A 5,213-nucleotide genomic window follows, 5' to 3' on the forward strand; every position below is an offset into this window, starting at 1 on the left:
GGGGGACAATTTAAAAACTTTATAAACGCATCGAAAATTCGCTTATAAGCATTTCTGCTACGTTTTACGACTCGGAAAAAAATTTGGGAGGGGAAGTCAAACCCCTTACCCCCTGGATAAAAACTCCAGGGGTACATTATCCTTTGATTTAGTATTTACTGCATTCTAGTCTAAGGGTAGTGCAGCTTAAGGCTTGAATTTCTTGCTCAGATTTATCAATACTCAATTTAACAAAACTGACGAATTTTCAATAAATAGAAATACGGGAAATTTAAATGTTGACCCAATTTATAATATCTTTTCAAAAATAAGCCAATAGTCAATAAGGGAACTGAGATTTAACAAAGTCACCAGGGGATGAGATTACCTTCTAGACTAAAAAGAATTGCTTTAATAACAGCTAACAATCGGATTATTTCACAACAGAATAATTAAGTTCATTTCCATTTTATACATTTTTACTCAGGTGCCTTGGTGTTCTCAAAGAATGTAAGTCTATTAGCTTCTGTGACCTACGTGCATCAGTTATGATAATTGTATTTTATTAATATTAATAATTAATAATTATTAATATAAATATTGTTATATATATTTGAATATTACATATATATAATAATGTATATAAATACATAATAAAATATTTGTATATATTATAGATATTTTTATTATGTATAATATAAATATTAATAATTGGTGGTGGTTTTATTTGTTTTTATTTTAGTTTTTTTTTATCTTTGTTTCTTCTGTGCTGAACACGCCCCGTTTACATACAGGCAAAATATCAGTGGTTTTAATTTTCGTCTTTTCTCTCTTCTTGTCTCAGTTTGTTGTTTTCCATTGAGTCTTTTCTGTCTTTTTTGTTTTCTACAATAACTCAAACTCAGAAGGACCCGAACTTACTATTAAAGTATAAATGAAACCCAAAACGAACAGAAATTAATTAAACAATCATTGCAAAAAAAAAATACAATAGGTACTAAGATAAATGAATCAATAAACTTTGAAACGAGTATAGCTTAAAGTGAATGTGCAAATCAAGCTTAAAACGAACAAACATTTTTTGCTATTGAATTATAAATGAAACCAAAAACTCTTTTTTTGAAAAAACCAAACAAATTTTTCAAATAAGAAATCATACAAGAAAAAGGAACATTTACTAATATAAATGAATAAATAAATCTTAAAACGTGTAAAACTGAAGTTGGATATGTAGATCAAGCTTACAACAAGCAAAAATCAATAAAAACAAGAATTTGGGTACTCCCTCCTTCCCTAACTTGTAAAAGTTTAAAAACATACTGCAATCTCATTTAATTTCCAATTGATTGATCCCCCTCTAAGGTTTATACGGTTATCCCTTCCATTGAAAACCATAGATACCCCCAGGGTATAACTGCGAAACTGCTATTTGTGCTTTCCTTTTCTAATTTGCATAAAACATATATTTGGGACGTTACGCCTAGGTTGCCTTTTTCTTTCAATAGATACCATCAGTTATATAATCCAGCCTAAGGACGTAAGGTGAAACTTGGTCCAGAGAAAAGGCCGAAGACTCACACCTTTACTCAGGGGTGGGGGACCTATATTTATACAAAGGTCGTTGAGCGACGGAAATTGCAAGTGAGCCACACAAATTACTGAAATACATATTTTAAAACGCTGAATGTGCGATTTTTCAACATCAATTTAGCTAAAAATAAAACTCAAAAGTCAAAACGGTCAAAATACCTAGTTTCCTGTAGCATTTAGGACACATTTCCCCAGCACCAAAGATATGCGAAATGGGAGAGTTTTATCTTTTTTCTTCTCGCTGGATACATCCCTGGTTTTACTTAATATGTAAACCTGCAAAATCAAATATGTCATAGGCAACTTCGGAGAGAAACTTTGAAGAGGGATCATTTGATTTCAAATTGAAAATTCTAGTGACCTTTCTGAGAGTCAAAACTAGCTATCTTTCATGAGAGCTGTCCTCCCCCCCAAAAAAAGATCGATCAAAGTTTTCAAATAGCTATTTCGTTCAAAATAGTTGAAAGGTCTAGTAGGTATGTCCTTGTGGATGACAGGACTCTCACTACCCCTTGGGTAATAGCTGTAAGTCATGCAAGCTGCCCATTGTTTACATATAGTTTTTGGTGTTGGGAAAACGGGACATGTTTAATCCTAGGTCTTTACTGAAAGACTCCCTCGACACATTTTTCTAATCATGGTAGGAAAACCAATTCGATTCTATATTTTCAGCCATAGGTGGGGAGGAGTAAAAGCAAGTAGAGATAGGAAGTTCGTCAGAATAGAATCCTTCTTTTAAAACTTTGACCTCGTGACTGCCAAACGAAGCAACAGCATCGTCTAAGTTAGAAGTCGAGGAAAATGGCCCAATGTATGAAAAGTTGTCACTCTTAGGCTATATACAATAATCGGGAGGGACGCAGTCCAAAAAATATTTGTGATCAGGGAGACATTATTTTCATTTATCTACATTAAAAACTCTACTGATGATAACAGGTTTAAAGGAAACTTTTTTTTTTAAAAACCTGCCTAGAAGCTTGCAGGTAGACGCAAACCATGAATCAGACTGTTCATTGTTATAATTTGTAGGCAGATAAACATTAGAAACATTAGAATATCTAAAGCCAAGTGGACCAACCTTGACCAAGAAAAAACAGATTTGGCAGAAAAACGGGCTTAAAAGTAGTAAAACAGATAAGAAATAAATAATCACAAGGAAAAGAGTGAAAACAAGACCGGCGAAGAAGATAAGGATGAAAAGAGCAATTGTGGATTATATTTGGTTTTACAAACGGTTTTGGTTTGGTTTATTCCACCCTTTTTCTGCGATTGTCTCATTTTTCATTTTTTTTTTCTCTCGCTTTAGAAAAGCCTTTTGTTTATTTCTCTTTTCTTCCCCTGAATTTAAACACTTTTTTATGATCCTTATTTAAACTAAGGGGACTCCTAAAGAATGGGCTGGAATTTGATAAGCCAAGGGTGCAAAAAGTCCACTCTTTAAACTACATTGAGATAAAGGGCAATTATAGTCTGAATATTCTTGATGTCTATTTGAACCAAAATATGCAAGGGAAAAATATTCACGCTCGTATATCTCTTCCAATGTGATTAGGTTTGGCAATTATGATGAAATTTTGGTTTATGCTCTATGTCAAGTTTTTACAATTTCCATGTGCTTTTGTTTTCTTTTTTTCTCAACATATTTTTCTGGGATTTATAGTTCTTTTTTGTTCAAAATTTTTGAATAGAGGTTACAAAATTGAAGAAATACGTTTAGCATTTAATCTTGATAATGAATAGACATAAATAACCGGTATAGTGATTGGACTATCAGCCCCAAAAGTCTGTCATTATTTCCCTTATCTTGAGGGCTTAATCCCCAAGTACTTCAATATAAACAGCAGAAAAGTAACATATTTTATCATAATAGAATCAGATAATTCTAAGATATTAAACACATTTATTGGTTGCAAAACTGTTATCAAATGATTTATAGTACTTTTTAATGTGGTCTTGGTTCAATCATGAAGTTATCTCCCTGAAAAGAGGCGTCTGGAGCACCAAGATTTAGAAATAAATATATTTTATAATAGAGTGAAGAAAACGTGGTCTTTAATAATAGCTTAGCTGATGCTTACTTGTACTCTCTTTAAAAATATAAATTATTTAAAACTTTTTGTCATTGTTGTAGTTCCACGTTGTCATTTAGTTCCACTCATAGAAAGTGAAAAAGCAAAATGCATTAGTTATATGTTTGCATAAATAGATTCTTACGTTTATACCAATCTTTTATGTTAGTCACTTTTAGATATGTCTTACAAGAAATTCCATTAAATTAATTAATAAATTAAATAATTAAATCAAATAGTTAATTACCACTAATCTTCAGCTCAAAAATAAGCTACTGACAGTAGAAAAGGAAAGTGTTTTGTGATTGCTCTGTTAAAAGTAGTCGATCAACCAAAAAACCAGTTTGCACTCTTGGAAATCGTAAGTAAATCAGTGGGATAGGCCGAGCCATGTGAAACCCCTGTTACAGTCAATTTAACTATTTTACTTCAAAACTACAATGATGCATTAGAATTGGTTAAAAAAAAGGAGCGAAAACCGGCTTGGGATTCACTTTAGTTTCACAGTGGTTGAGCAGGTCTGCTGGACTGATTTATATAAAGTCCTTAATAAAGGGTGCCAACTCATGAAAATGTAAGAGGGGATAGAATTTTTAAAGTTTTAACAGATATTTTTCGAATCTAGTAGACGTTTATTTGTTTTTTAAGGGAACTATTAAATATATGTTTCGAAAGCAAGGAAGATACTCACCCCGACGATGGACCCCCTTTCCATAAGGATTTAAATTTGTTTTTGGTTGTTGACTTTTTGCCAATTTTAAACGCTAACTAACGCAAAATACTGAACACTAGTAAAATTGTAAAACCACTTTGGGATTCTAAAACACTAATACATATTTTAACCCCATTTTACATTAGATTTTCCATTTAAAGCTGCTTGAAACGGAATTTTTTGATAAGTACAAAAAACCTATTTATGACATGCAAGTTTAAAAATCAAAAAGAATTTCGTGGTTCATTTTGTCCTGTAAGATTAATGAGTAAAAAAGTTAGAAGAAATCTTTTGAATTAAACTTTCATTACTATTTTGGATTTTGAGGCCTTTTATGCACTTCCATTGTTAGCTAACTGTTTTTGTTGGGACGGCGGAAATAGATATATTCGTTAACGAAATGGTTTGCTAACAATTAACACTGTAATAATTGATTGGGAAACTTAAAACACCCAATCTATTACATATAGTAAATATCTTCTATATGGCTCTCAGAGGTTGAATCCGGCCGTACCAGCAAACTAATGGGCCGAAACAAGGACCTTAGTAATCAAGAAGTTTCGTTAGTCCGATAAAACACTGTATTTATTATTTCATTAAGTTATAATATAGATAGCGCTTCAAACTGAGTTCGGCTGCTTGTTGAGTTTACGATGGTAATTTGCGGATGAATTTATTCATAGGAACTATATACAAGTAGTTCCAGTAAAATATTGTAGATTTTTTAAATTAGGAGTGTTATCATTAAAAATTGGAATTATTTGAAAAATAATGACAATATTGTTTCGAAATAAAATATATTGAGATAATAATACATGCTTCGATTGCGAAAGATTTTGAAGAATCGGATGCTCCGCCATTTT

Source organism: Artemia franciscana, chromosome 8, assembly GCF_032884065.1.
Source record: "Artemia franciscana chromosome 8, ASM3288406v1, whole genome shotgun sequence".
Classification (NCBI taxonomy): domain Eukaryota; kingdom Metazoa; phylum Arthropoda; class Branchiopoda; order Anostraca; family Artemiidae; genus Artemia; species Artemia franciscana.